The sequence below is a fragment of the Cricetulus griseus genome, chromosome 2 (assembly GCF_003668045.3).
Source record: "Cricetulus griseus strain 17A/GY chromosome 2, alternate assembly CriGri-PICRH-1.0, whole genome shotgun sequence".
In the NCBI taxonomy this organism is placed as follows: Eukaryota; Metazoa; Chordata; class Mammalia; order Rodentia; family Cricetidae; genus Cricetulus; species Cricetulus griseus.
Genome location: NC_048595.1, coordinates 101,528,174 through 101,543,508, shown reverse-complemented (window position 1 = coordinate 101,543,508; position 15,335 = coordinate 101,528,174). Strand labels below are relative to the sequence as shown.

General features: G+C 46.3%; 1 pseudogene; it reads left to right on the top strand.

Moving 5' to 3' along the window:
* The first annotated feature begins 1,037 nt into the window (after positions 1 to 1,037).
* On the top strand, positions 1,038 to 14,882 carry LOC100760430 (annotated as a pseudogene).
* Positions 14,883 to 15,335: the final 453 nt, after the last annotated feature.

Below are 15,335 nucleotides of genomic sequence, written 5' to 3'. Positions count from 1 at the left end.
ATGGGCAGGAATCCTAGGGAGACCCAAAGCCTCTTGATGGGAGAAGTTATAAAATGTGGTTGCCCAACAGTCTTGTACAGGGCCAGGAGGGTTGTGGCACACACCTTTGATCCCAGCACTAGCGAGGCAGAAGCAGACAGATCCCTGTGAGTTCCAGACCAGCCTGGTTTACATAGTGAGTTCCATAACAACTAGGGCTACACAGAGAAACCCTGTCTCAAAACACAAAAACAAAATAACAACAAAAAGTCTTGCATGGGAGTTAAACTGTCCTCTAGAGATTGTTGGACATGGTGGCACACGTCTGTAGCCAACACCCATGAGGCAGAGCCAGAAGGGACACAAGTTCGAGCCTGGCCTGAACTACATAGTAAACTCCAGGCCATCCAGAGCTACACAGTAGTCCCTGCACTTGGAAAGCAGGGGAAATGACGTCAGCCTGGTCTACACAGTGAGTTCTGGGCCAGATGGTGCTATATACAATGAGACTGTGTCTGTCTCAAAGACTAAATGAAGAGCCGCATGCTTAGAACCAGGAGTTCAAGGTCATCCTAAACTACATAACAAGTTTGAGACTAGACATAGACATCCTGGGCTACATACCTTTAGTCCCAGCACTCAGGAGGCAGATGCAGGGGGATTCCTGTGAATTCAAGGCCTGCTTAGTCTACAGAGAGAGTTCCAGGACAGACTCCAAAACTACAGACAAAAATAAACAAATAAAAAGAAAGGAAAAAAAAAAAGAATTGGGTGTGCAAGGAGTGTGTGAAAAGTGAGCAAAAAATACTGTCCTCTAGAGGGTGGCAAAGACCAGGCCTTGTCTGGAACCTGCATAGCAGGCCCACATCCTCACCACATCCACACAACTCTCCCAGAAGCTCAGGATTGTAGTCTCAGGGGCCAAAGGTTCTGCCTCACTCCCTAGCAGATACTAGGTGAGCTCAGACTGCTGCATTTCTTCCAGGAAAGCAGAGCTACACCCTGGGAAGGAGGGATCCTGCCTTTACCCCTTCCCTATGTGTGCTGTGTGGTTAGAGATGAGGTAAGTTCAAGAGAGAGCTATGGTCTGGATGTGGTGGCACAAGCCTTTAATCCCATGAGTTTGAGGCCAGCCTGATCTACAGAGCGAGTACCAGGACAGCCAGGGTTACACAGAGAAACCTTCTCTTGGAGTGGGGAACAAAGGTGGGAAGCTATGGACCTGGGTGTGGTGGTGCACAGTTATAATCCCTGAACTGGGAAGGCTTGGGTCAGAGGTACTGAGTTCGACGATACCTGGGCAACAAAGAAACTGAGTTAAATAAAACTTTTTAAAAACAAAATAGATTCTTCTCTCATTCATCACAAATACAGTTTTGCATGAAGCCAGATCTTGGCAGTTAGACGAGGAAGAGAGAAAGCTAGACTATGTTAGAGTCAGGTCAAGGGGCGCATTTACTTAGCAGGATGTGGGAAGCACGGTGGAGACAGCCCCATCTGTCTCATGGGCAAGCAAAGGATACTTAGAATCCATGGTAATAGACAGAAGGAATATCCGGTCTAGAGAGGCAAGAGTCTTCCAGAAAGGGTGGCATGGAAGACGGGTCCTCCAAGATTCTGCTAGAGAGAAAGAGAACCCCTCTTGAAGCTGCTTGAAGCCCCGAAAGGTTGTGAAAATCTAATCTGTAAATGGACAGTGGCTTGCACAGGGTAAAGACTTGGGCTGGGTTACCATGAAAGCCTTTATCTGGTTTCAACTCTATCCCATGGGCCACACAGCCTCCAAAGGAATCTAACTAAGGCAGGAGCATAGTGAAGCCTCTTTACTACACCCCTGAGACACTGGGCTTCCAGCAAATTCCAGAGGAGGGTCCAGTCAAAGGATGAACAGGGGCTAACAGCCCAGATGGCTCAGGTTACCCAGGAATCAGAGGGAGTGGGGCTAGGACTGTGGGGTACAGGGGAACTAAGAAGGAATGGGTGGGAGGGAAATGGAAGGCTAGGCACGGGCTGCCCAGAGGCTGTGGAGCCAGCTGGTAGCAGCCGTGAGTTGTGGAGGGGCCAGGGAAGCAATGTGTTTGTAGAGCATTGCCAGGAAGAGAAGATAAAGCAGAAGGTGGTCTCCTTGCTGAAAACCTGGAAGCTGAGAAGAGAGGAGAGGCAGCTGAAGGCATCAGGATTGGAGGAGGTACCGATCCAATTAATGAATCGCACTAGTCTGGACAGGATCAGTGAAGATAATTGGGGACAGAGAGGGCACACCCAGAGCCCTTTGTCCTGAGGGTAAGCTCTGAGTAGGGTTCCACACAAAATACAAGACAGTCAAATGTGAGCTTCAGAGACACAGTATTTGCAATGCTTAGGATATATTTATAGTAAAACCCTTTCCTCATTGTTTCTCTGAACAGTGTGTATTATGTGTTTATTTGTGTACCAGGGATCAATCCCAGGTCTTCGATTAGTGTGGTAGTACCACTTTTAATCCCAGCACAGGTAAAGTTGAGGCAGGAGGATCACAGATTTGAAACCGGGCTAAGTTACATAACAAGTACCAGGCCAGCCATAGCAAGACAAGATTCTGTCTCAAAACAACAAAAACAGAGGCTGGAAACAAGGCTATTGCTCTTCCAGAGGACCCAGGTTCGAGTCCTCAGCACCCATGTGGTAGCTAACAACTGTCTGTAACTCCAGAAGATCTGACGCCCTTTTCTGGCCTGTGTGGGCACTGCATGTGATGTGCAGACACACGCAGGCAAAATACCCATACACATAAAATAAAATGGTGGCTGAGTGAGAAACTCAGGATGACCTGAGTTTCATCCTAGGGCTCAAATAGTGGAAGAAGAAAACTGACTCCAGTAGGTTATCCTCTGACCTCCACAGATGCATACAAAAAACAAATAAAATGTAATACATTTTTTTGAGAAGCACAAACAATCAAGCAGGGCATGGTAGCCACGCCTTTAGTCTGAGCACTTGGTTAACAGAGGCAGACAGATCCCTGTGAGTTTGAAGTCAGCCTGATCTACAGAGTGAGTTCCAGAACAGCCAGGGCTATGTGGGAAGACTCTGTCTCAAAAAAAGAAAAAACAAAAAACAAAAAACAAAACAAAACAAAAACCCAACCAAAATAAATAAATAAAACAAAGATTTAAAAAAAAACACAAACTTTGCAAAATAGCAGTATCATAACCAATGAGGTTTAGCTGAGGCACTATTGTAGCTAACCAAAAAAAAAAAAAAAAAAAAAAAGCATAAACAAAAACAATGCTTTACTATGAGCTACACCCCCTGAAGTTTTTATTTATTGTGTGTGGGTGGTTTGTGTTTTTTGTTTGTTTAGTTGATTGGCTACGTTTTGGGGGTGTGTGTTTGCAAGTTCGTGTGTGTGTGTGTGTGTGTGTGTGTGTGTGTGTGTGTGTGTACGAGTGCGTGCGTGCATGTATGAGAGTGTATGTTGAGATGAAGTCTCGCTGTGTTGCCCAGGCTGGCTGGGAAGTCACTATGTAGATCTGGGTAGTTTTGAACTCCCAGACATCCTTCTGTCCCTCCCCAAAGTTATGTGCCACCATCCCCTATAAGAAGTGAGTAGGGGTGCAGATGGAGGTCAGAGACTGACCCACAGAAGTCAGTTCTCCTTTCACCCTGTGGGTCCTGGGACTTGAACTCAGGTGTTGGGCTCAGCAGCTAGCATCTTTACTCATCTTTACTTTTTTACTCTTCAACCCCATACCCCTGAAATTCTCTAACTGGCCACCCTGTATTTTTTGTCAAGTCCAGCCACTCTCTCTGGTGTCTTGCTGTTGACTTAGATTTTGGTCCTAGTTGCAAGTGTCTGCTCTTCCACCTAATTATGAATTGGGACCAGAGGGTATGAACGCTTCCTGCTCGGTGATGAAAACATGTTTGTGAAGGCAGCAGCAGACCAGGCGGTCAAAAATTAATGTCGTAGGGCTGATGAAGCCGCTGAAAATGAACTGTAGTATTGGTGTTCTAATGTACCCTTAGGTTTCTGTCTTTTAGAGATTGTTTTGTTTGCTGAGGCTGTAGCAGAGTGGTGGTTACCTGACAAGCATGAGGCCCTAGGATCAAGGCCCAGCAATAGCTGGCTGCCATGATAGTCACCCTTTTAATCCCAGTACTTGGGAGGCAGGTAGATCTCTGGTGAGTTCCACGGCAGCCAAGGCAATTTAGAGAAACACTATCTCAAGAAAAAGAAAAGGAGGGGTGAGGGTGTGGGAGCCATCAAGCCCCAGCACTGAAAAAACCATACAAAGATATTGGCATGGTAGCTCCTACCTATAGTTCTAGCATTTATGTGACTAAAGCAGGGGGATAGCCATGCATTTGAGAACAGCCTAAGCTATACAGGGCATTCCAGGCTAAATTAAACAAGACCATATCTCCATAAATTTTTTTTTCTTTTTAGACATGGTCTCACTATGTATCATTGACTGGTTTGAAACTTACTATGTAGACCAGGCTGACCTCAAAGTCACAGAGATCCACCTGCCTCTGCCTCCTGAGATCTGGGATCAACAACGTGAGACACCAGCACCACGCCAGACCATAAATAAGTTTTCTGATTCTATTTTTGTCTATTGTTCAGCTGTTTGCTAATGGTGGTCACCCACTGTCCACTGACCTCTCACTCCGTATGCACTAAGAATCTGACAGAGCCAAGTGGTGACTGGAAACACTAATGTTTCCCTAACTGAAAATTTTAACTATTTACAGACGCATAGCCAAACAAGTTCGTTATAATAATTGTCTATTGGGCCGGAAATTTTGCAAAGGGGAAAGGCTTAAAATTATTTTCTTTTACTATTTACTCACCTGAAATACAAAAGGGTCAAAAGAACCTTTACAGACCCATTTCCGTTCACTGACACCTACTGTTGACCTTCTGATAGATCTAATCCTTTCTCTGTGTTCACAATACACATATCCCCTGACACTTTGTAAACAATAAATATTACTTACAGAAGGGGAGTCTTGTTTTTGAGACAAGGTCATACTATGTAGCCCTGACTGACCTGGAACTCACTATGTAGACCAGGCTGGCTTCAAAGTCACAGAGCTCTGCCTGCCTCTGTCCCACCACACCCAAAGTCATGAGATTTTGAAGTAGTTTTGTGTTTTTTTTTTTCATTCAGACATCATTGAGATTACTTTGCCTACCAGTATGTGCACAGTCTCCTGCAATGTGTGGCTGTCCAGCATTCTACTTGGAAGATCTTCTGCTATGTGGACTCGCCTGGTGACAGACAGGCGTTTAGATCGTCTCCACTGATGAGTGGTTTTCTTTCATTTTATGGAGTGCTGAAGATTGAACCCAGGGCCTTACACATACTAGACAAGTTTCTCTACTCCTGGGCCACTTTCATTTTCAGGAAAGGAAACTGAGGTTCCTTTCCCAAGGTCACAAAGGGGACTGTGTGATGAGGCAGGGGACATTTGCCCATTGCCAGAATTTCTTCAGCCCTAGTCCACCTCAGGTCATCTTTTCCAAAGCCATAGACAGCTTTGAGTACAGAGAGCATGGTGGTGAGGGCTGGGGTAATAAGGCAGGCAGGGCCAAGCATCGTGGCTATTCGCCCCAGGTTAGAATTCTGAAGCTAAAGATCGGTGGAATGTAAGTGTTTGTGTGTACACGAGCTCCTGTAACTTCTTTTTATTTTATTTTATTTTTGTTTTTCAAGAAAGGTTTTCTCTGTGGCTTTGGAGGTTGTCCTGGAACTAGCTCTGTAGACCGGGCTGGTCTCAAATTCACTGAGATTCATCTGCCTCTGCCTCCCAAGTGCAGGGATTAAAGGCGTGCACCAACACCACCATTTTATATGACAGGTTTAACTCTGAGTGAGAGGTTTAACTCTTTTCTTTCCTTTCTTTCTTTCTTTCTTTCTTTCTTTCTTTCTTCCTTCCTTCCTTCCTTTCTTCTTTTTTACATTTTATGGGGAGTGTAGACAAACATGTTGTGGAATAATCTTTCTGTACACTAAAAAGTGTGATTCGGATTGCTTTAATAAAAAGCAGAATGGCCAACAGCTAGGCAGGATTTTCATGGCAGAGTCACCAACCAGACACCAAAGAAGCCTGAAAGTCTGCCTAACGACTCTCTGCCCCTCTGCCCATCTTCTTCCCAGCATCCTCTCTGCCCCCCAAATCCTGCCTAGCTATTGGCCATTCGGCTTTTTATTAAACGAATCACAGTGACAAATCTTCACAGTTTACAAAAAGATTATTCCACAACATAGGCAGGCACACCCATGTGGAAGTCTGAGGGCAAATTGTTGGGACATGGTTTTTCTTCCATCATGTGGATCCCTGAGTGCAAATTCCTTTCATCAGACTTGGTGGTACTCCCCTGCCCCACTGAGCTATCTCACTGGCCCTGTTTCTGGTTTTTGATCCAGGTTCTCAAGCAGCCCAAGCTGACCCACAACTAGACATTTGTGGCTTAGGACTTCTGATCTTCCTGCTTCCACCTCTTGGGTGCTGAGGTCATAAGACCATAGGTGAGTACCACCACACCTGACTTTCCTGCTTTAGTTTCTGATTTTTGTGGGTTTTTTGTTTGTTTGTTTGTTTTGTTTTTTGAGACAAGGCCTCTGTGTATCCCAGACTGGCCTCAGAATCCTGTTGCCTTGGACTGCTGGGATTACAGGTGTGTACCACCATGTCTGGCTCTTCTGTGTTTGATTTCACACGTGTGGGCACACACACACACACACACACACACACACACACACACACACACACACACACACTGTTACGCACACATGAGCATGCGCCTGTTGGGCTGGGTTAATATTTTCCTGCCTGCGTCAGCATGGTCCCAATCAGCAGGCAGCTTGCTGTGGGAACGTGCCCTATCTGATCCAGTCAGGGGTTGTGGGCCTGGAACAGTGGGCTTGGGGTGGGCAAGGAGCCCAACTCAGATCCCCCAGGCAAGCCACACTCTTCACTACCTGCTCAGCCTGAGGAAGGAGGCAGGCCCAGAGGCCACATAGCTCCAGCTTATGTGACTGCCTGCCTGCCTGCCCCCAACCCCACATCAACTGGGAACTCCCAGATGAGAAGCCTCCCTGCAAATAGGATAGACCAGCCACCCCCTGATGTCTTTGCCACACACATCTGTCTTTTGGGGATAAACAGGTGCAGAGACCCCAGGAAATGCTCACAGTTAACCATTTAGCAACAAAGGAACTTTGAAATGGCCTTGGGAGCCTGGGGAAGATGGACAACAGAGCCAGCTTTCCAGTGACTGCATGGAACCTGCTCAGAGGTCTGTGTGGGCAGTGTCTGGGATGCCAACATCCGTGGGCACTGAGCCTCAGTCGGGAAGGCTTCATAAAACATGAAGACCCCAAGCAGGGTGGGGCCTTCCCTGTACCTGGCCCTCTCCCTGTGTCATTTGAGGGTCCTCCCACACCCACACTGGTCCCTGCGGTGCAGGCTGGGCCAGCTGGGTTGGGCAGGCAGACACTGTCTCTTCTGCTCCTGGCACAGCCCAGGATCCAGGATGAGTCAAACTCAGGTGTCCTGGCTCCTAGCCCAGCTCGAGGATGCCCCAGTGCAGCAACATTCATACTGGCTCACGAACCTTTGGCTTCTACCCCCCACCCCACAGTAAAAAAAAATTATGAGTTAAAATTTGTTGTCTTTTTTATTTAAAAATTTTTATGGTGTGGAATAATGACATTATAAAAAAGCATCAAAGTGTGTGTGTGTGTGAGTGTGTATGTGTGTGTGTGTGTGTGTGTGTGTGTGTGTGTGTGTTGAACCTAAGAAGGAAAACAGAAAACAGTGATTAGAAACTCCTGCTAAGATGGGAGGCCCTGAGCTCCTGTTGGCCCATGGTGCTTGGTGCTTACGTATAAACAACTCAGGAGTTTCCTTGAGATTCAAAGCGTGTAGTTGAGGAGGCCGGGCAGCACCTACACATAATGACTGGTGTGTGTATTGTGCGCATGAATGGAGTGCTTGCAGAGGCCAAAAACGGGTATCAGATCCCCAGAGCTAGATGTACAGACACTTGTGAGCCGACTGATTTGTGCGTGCTGAGAACTGGACTCAGGTCCTCTGCAAGAGTGGAAACAGCTCTAACTGCTGAGCCAGCTCTTCTGGACTTGTTTGGTAATTTTGTAGGGTTTGTTTGTTTGGTTGGTTGGTTGGTTGATTAGTTTGGGTTTTTGTTGTTGTTGCTGTTATTTTTGTTTTGTTTTTCCAGACAGGATTTCTCTGTATAACTTTGTAGACCAGGTTGGGCTCTAACTCACAGAGATCTGCCTGCCTCTACCGCTGCCTCCCAGGTGTGCACCAACACCGGCCAGCTTTGATTTTGTTTTAAGATTTATTTTTAAGGGACTGGGGAGAATGTGTAGCCATTAAGAGCGCTGACTGATTTCCCAGAGGATCCAGGTTCAATTCTTAGCACCCACATGGCAGCTCACAACAGGAAATTCCAGTTTCAAGCAAAACACCAATGCACATTAAAAAAAAAAAAAGTTATACAAAAAAAGATTTAGGGTGTGTATTTGTGTGAGGGGAGGGGGAGAAAAAGGAGAGAGAGAGAGAGAGAGAGAGAGAGAGAGAGAGAGAGAGAGAGAAAGCATGCACAGGTGCCCTTGGAAGCCAGAGGTATTAGTTACCCCAGAGTTGGAGTTACAGGTGATTGTAATTGTAATTTAATTGCCACCCTGCAATTAAATTCGGAGCAGTCTCACAGCCCCTAGTGTTTATTAAAAGATGGTCTAGCTGGGTGTGGTGGCACATACCTTCAACCCCAACACTCAGGAGGAAGAGGCAGGTGGATCTCTCTGTGAGTTCAAAGTCAGCCTTGTCTATAGAGCAAGTTCCAGGACAGCCAGAACTACATAGAGAAGCATTGTCTCAAAATAAATATGCTGCTAAAATATGGTCTCACTGTGTCTTCCTAGCAGGCCTGAATTTGCCAGGTAGCTCAGGCTGGCCTCAAATTTGAGCTGCTTCTGTTCTTGGCTCCCAAATGCTGAGACTACAGTCATGAACCAACACACCCAACACATTTTTCTTTTTTCTTCTTTTTTTTTTTTTAACATTCGTTGACTTAGAACTCATTATGTAGATGCCACCATGCCTGACTCTGTCCTGATTGTCTTTAAGTGAACAGTTAGTAATGGGAATACATTCACATTGTTGCGCAGTCCATCTCCAGAACATTTTCATTTTACAAGACTGAAGTTATCTGCCTATTAAATAACTTCCCAGAGGCTCCCAGCCTCTGGCAACTGCCATTCTGCCATCGCTATGGATCCTGCTTCTCTAGTTTCCTCATATTCCTGAAACGTTCAGTCTGTGTCTGCCTCGTCTTATTTGCAAAGTCCTAAGATTTCATCATGTTACCGCATGTGTCAGAAGAGCCCTTCTTTGAAAGGTTGACTAAATGATAGTCCATGGTTTAATAAAATACTGTTTATCTGCCATGGACATGTGGGCGCTCTCCACTCTTTGCTGTTGGGAATAATGCTGCTATGAACACAAGTGCAGAAATATTTCTTTTCTTTTCTTTCTTTCTTTTTTTTTTTTTTTTTTTTTTTTTTTGAGACAGGATTTCTCTGTGGCCTTGGAGGCTGTCCTGGAACTAGCTCTTGTAGACCAGGCTGGTCTCGAACTCACAGAGGACTGCCTGCCTCTGCCTCCCGAGTGCTGGGATTAAAGGCATGCACCACCAACGCCTGGCTTGAAATATATCTTTAGGATGCAATTCGTGTGTGTGTGTGTGTATGTGTGTGTGTGTGTGTGTGTGTGTGTGTGTGTACATGCACGTGTGCAAACGTGTGCTGGCATTTTTGTCTTTTGGACCCGTACCTCCAGAAAAATACTCTTTCTTAAAACTGTGATGAGACACTGACACACTAATGTTATACATTAGAGCATTTTCTTGTTGTATGTATGATTCTAGTACTCAGGAGGTCAGGGTCATTCTTGGCCACAGTAGTAGCTCAAGTTCAAGGTCAGCCTGGGCTATATGAGAGTCAGTCTCAAAAACCTAACATAACAATAGTGATAGTATTTTCTTCAACCTGGAGTTCATTTTTTCTACTTAAAGTTTTTCCTTGTTATTGTGCATGTCTAATGGACATGTTACTTCACCTGCCCACCTCAGTCTAGATGTCCCCCCATCTATCCAACTCCAGAGCCCACTCCAAGGCATGCAACACCCCACCTCATCTTAGGAGCCTTCCCTCTGGAGTCTGTTCCCTCTTCAGCAGCTCCCTCAGCCGGTTCCAAGGTTCTCTTCCCTCTCAGCTGTTTCCATGACCTCAGATCTGCCCTTCTCCAGACCCCAAATCTATGCCATCTCCAGGAACCTCTTCATGGGTCTTGCTGCCTTCAACCCCCCCACCCATTCTCCCTTTCAGTGATATTTCTTACCATCAAGTTGCCATGTTTCTAGATTGAAATTCTCTAACCATCTCTCCCTACCATGCACAGACATCCAGCCTTGCAACCTGACAACTTCTGGTTGGATGTGCTATTTCCATGCCTTAACCACTTTTACGGATGTGATACCACTTCTGTCTCCCAGAAGATAAGAAGAACTCTGCCAACTCCTGAGACCAACCCCAGCATCCTGTCTTCAGTACTCACCAGTTCATCCTGGTATCAAGTTATCTATCTGCACCATTGTTGCAGCCCTAACTTCCCTTGAAGAGAGTCTCCCTGACTGCCTTCCCCTCTGGACTGCTAGAACAAGCACTGCATACTTTCACTTGAGCACCACAGAACATGAGCACTGCAGTAGTTTAGCTGAGAGGAAGAAGAAAGTTGTCGATGGATGCAGTAGTTTGAATGTAATTGGTCCCCATAAGCTCCTAAGGAGTGGCACTATTAAGAGGTATGGCTTTGTTGTAGCAGGTATGGCCTTGCTGGAGGAAGTGTGTCACTGTCGGGGTGGGCTGGTGGTCTCATACATGCTCAAGACACACCCAGTGTCTCAGCTCACTTCCTGTTGCCTGAGTATCAAAGATGTAGAATTCTCAGCTCCTTCTCCAGCACCATGTCTGCCTGCACACCACCATGTCCTGCTATGATGATAATGAACTAAATCTCTGAACTGTAAGCCACTCCATTAAAAGTTTTCCTTTATAAGTGTTGCCATGGTCTTGGTGTCCCTTCACAGCAATAGAAACCCCAACTGAGAAAGACGTTGATACCAGGGACTGGAGTATTGCTGTGATAGTCATGACCATGCTTTTGCTTTGGAGGAATGTGAACCTTGGGACTGTAGATTAGAAAAGCAGTTGAACACTTTAAGTGCTGCTTACTGGGCCATCCTAGTAGGAACATGGAAGACAGTGGTGCTGAGTGTGATTTGATGAACTGGGGGTGCCTGGCTCAAGAGGTTTCAGAGGATAACAAATATTAATTATGGTCTAGAGCTAGTTCTTGAGATATTTTGCCCTTGTCTGAAAAGTCTGCCTGAGACTAAGGTGAAGAGTTTTTGGATTAATTCTGTCAGCAAAGGAAATAGCAAAACATCCTAGTATAGACTCTATTGGGTGGTTATTAGTGTCACTCTTATACAGATTTATAATGGAAAGCAGCAAGCCGAGGAAGGAAAATACAAAATATATAATTTGAGGCGAAAAGGAGCACCAGTAAGTAGAATGGAGCCAACTCCTGTGTTCAAGGAGATAAATAGATTAAGAAATGGAATAAAGAGAGTGGTGGCCTCAGGGTAAGATCTCACCCAGCTAAATTTTCAACTTGTGAAAAGGAATTAAAGAAAAGCGGGGTGTAGTGGTACACACCTTTAATCCCAGCACTCAGAAGGCAGAGGCTGGTGGATCTTTTAATTTGAAGCCAGCCTTGTCTGCAGATCGCATTTCAAGACTTAGCCAGTGAATGAAGCCATCAAAAAAAGAAAATTGGTGAAGACGTAGATGAGGGGGCCATGTTCTAGCCCCAGTAAGTAACAAGACTTAGCAGTTATGGAATTTGTCTCCATGACTAAGGAAAGCTGCTAAAGCCAGGCTTATTTCAGGGATGTCCCTGCATGGAGGCCTAGAGAGGCCATTGTGTGAAGCTGTGAAGTTGAATCCTGGATTGCATTGGAGACCCCAAGATGTTAGAGATGCCAGAGCTGTAGGATACCTGTGAGGAAAGGTGCTGACAGGGAGTGGAACCAGCGCAAGAGAAAGAAATATGTTACAGTCAACAAAGCCGAAAGGAGTTGGAGATCTGAAGAGTGCTTTGACCTCAGACATGAAGATGCAGAGTTTGGAGTTTGCCCAGCTGGTTTTTGGTCTTGCTTTGGTCCAGCATTTCCTCACTATACTCCCTTCCCTGTGTTTTGGAATGGTAATGTATATCCTGTGCCATTATATGTTGGAAGTATGTGATTTTTTTTTTATTTTGTTTTTACAGAGGATTACAATTAAAAGAGTGCATGAATCTCAGAAGAGACTATGAACTTTTAACCATTGTTGAGACTGTTACAGACTATGGGGACTTTTGAAGTTGAACTAAATGCAATTTACATATTGTTACAGGCTTATGGGGACCAGGGAGAGGAATATGGTAGTTTGAATGTGACTGGCCCCCATAATCTCATAGGGAGTGGCACTATTAGGGGGTGTGGCTTTGATTGAGTAGGTATGGCCTTGTTGGAAGCGGGCTTTAAAGGTTTTTGTTTGTTTTTGTTTTTTGTGGGTTTTTTTGCGGGGGTGGGTGGGGTGGGGGGGAGGACAGGGTTTCTCTGTGGCTTTGGAAGCTGTCCTGGAACTAGCTCTTGTAGACTAGGCTGGTCTTGAAGTCACAGAGATCTGCCTGCCTCTGCCTCCTGAGTGCTGGGATTAAAGGCGTGCGCCAGCACAGCCTGGCTGGGCTTTAAGGTTTGCTATGCTCAGGATACCACCCAGTGTCAGTTGCCGTCCTGTGGCCTGCATATCAAGATGTAGCTAGCACCAGGTCTGCCTGAACAATGCCATGCTCCCCATGATAATGATAACGAACTAAACCTCTGAAACTGTAAGTCACCCCAATTAAATGTTTTCTTTATAAGAGTTGCTGTGGTCATGGTGTCTCTTCACAGCAATAAAAACCCTAACTAAGACACAACTTTATATGGTTGCTGGAAACTACAGAAAACTATATTTGGGTTCTTCAAAAGAGCAGTATGTGTTTTTAACCAATGAGCTATTTCTCTAACCGCCTAGATGTGTTCTCTCTGTCTCTCTGTCTCTGTTTCTCTCTCTTCTCTTCTGCCATTGTAAAGGAATTTTATTTTTATTATATTTTAAATGAAATGTCACTTCTCCCCTTTCCTCACTCCACTCCCTCCCAAATGCCCTTGAACCCCCATATCCCCCTCTGACTCTGGTTACTAGCTTTTCCTTTGACTATAGTTGGCACACACATACACACACACACACACACACAGAGAGAGAGAGGGAGAGGGAGAGGGAGAGGGAGAGAGAGAGAGAGAGAGAGAGAGAGAGAGAGAGAAATACATGTAACTACAACCTGCTGAGTCTATTTTTGTTTTTTTGTGTGTACATGGCTCCAGTGTTGACCACTCTGTACTGGATAACCAATAAGGGGATCATCCCTGGGAGAGGCTAATTCTCCTTCTCCCAAATGCCATTAGTTGGCTGTAGTTCTTTGTCTAGGGTGGGACCCTATGAAATTTTCCCCTTCACATTCCAACCTGGTTTCTGCAACTATTTCCTTTTGGGGGGGGTGAGACAGGGTTGTTTTGGAGCCTGTCCTGGAACTGGCTCTGTAGACCAGGCTAGCCTCGAACTCACAGAGATCCACCTGCCTCTGCTCCCGAGTGCTGGGGTTAAAGGCCTGCGCCACCAACGCTTGGCTTCTGCAACCATTTCTAGGAAAGACAGTTTCACTGTAAACTTCCAGCTATTCTAGGTCTCACCATCTCTCTGGCCCCTCCTCCTTGATGTTTCTGAGCCACAGATGCAGGAAGAGCTGATGCAGGTGTACGCACTGGGGCTGAGTTCTGCACAGTTGATCTATGCATCGTGTCTCCATTTGCTGTGGAGAGGTTTTGATGGGTGGTAGCTGCATGAGCCTGTGGCCTGAGGATAGGATTAGAAAGCGGCATCTACTGTCCTCACTTGGCTGGGTACTCTCCTCCTCTCCTCCCTCTATCCCTCATAGGTCTGAGATAGGTGGCCTGTAGGAAGTCCTGGGTTTGGGTTTTGTCAGTGTGCTCATTTATCCTTAGAAAATACAAGAAGTAAGTGCTAAGCTACATGCTTATCATGTAGCTCAATGGTAAAGCGCTTGTCCGGCTAGCATGAGGCTCTGGGTTCAATTCCTAGCAAAACGCACAGGCAGCACGCTGTGCTTCCGGCAGCGAGCCGCTTGTGGGGGCTGCGGCTTGGGCTGCAGAGAGCAATGCTCCCCTAGCCAGCGCGCAGCATTGAGAAGCAGCAGCCAGCGAAGGAGTGAAGCACTCGACCGGTGCCCCTCTGGACAATGCTCCCAAGGAATATCCCCCGAAGATCCAGCAGCTGGTCCAAGCCTTACTCTCCTGGAGATTTCAGACCTCAGTGAACTCCTGAAGAAAACATTGAAGATGTTGGCCTTATGCCGATGGGTGGCATGATGCCTGGTGCCGTCCCTGTTGCTGCAGCAGCCCCTGAGGTGGCTGAGGGAGAAGACATTCCTAAACAGAAAGAGCAGACACACTTCACTGTTCGCCTAACAGAAGCAAAGCCTGTGGACAAACTGATCAAGGAGATCAAAAACTATGTCCAGGCATAAACCTTGTGCAGGCCAAGAAGCTAGTGGAGTCCCTGCCCCAGGAAATCAAAGCAAACGTTGCCAAAGCTGAGGCCGAAAAGATCAAAGCAGCCTTGGAAGCAGTGGGTAGCACTGTAGTTCTGGAGTGACACTCCCTTTCTGAGGACTTTCACTCCCTTTCTGAGGACTTTCGGTCTGGGGTCCCTGGGACCTGGGCAAAGGCCTGCTCACCCCTGCTTCACTCCCAGGTGGCGTGTTGGGAACAACAGCTACTGATGCTTGGTGACCGAATTCTCCTGGGAGAGGGACAAGATGGACCTACTATGATGGGGAGGGGCAGTTACAGCCTGTGCAGACTCTCAAGAGATTGCCTTGAGATGTTCTAAAGTGAACGCGCCCCTGGCGGCAACTGAGAGAGTACACTGTTAAGGCTGGGTGTGTGTAGTTGAGTGGTGTGTATGCCTGGGGTTGGTGGTATAAAGGGTCACCTTGAAAAAAATAAAAATAAAAAATAAAAACAAAAAAAGAGAGAGAGAAAGTGGCCAGGCGTTGGTGGTGCACACCTTTACTCTCAGCACTCAGGAGGCAGAGGCAGGCAGATC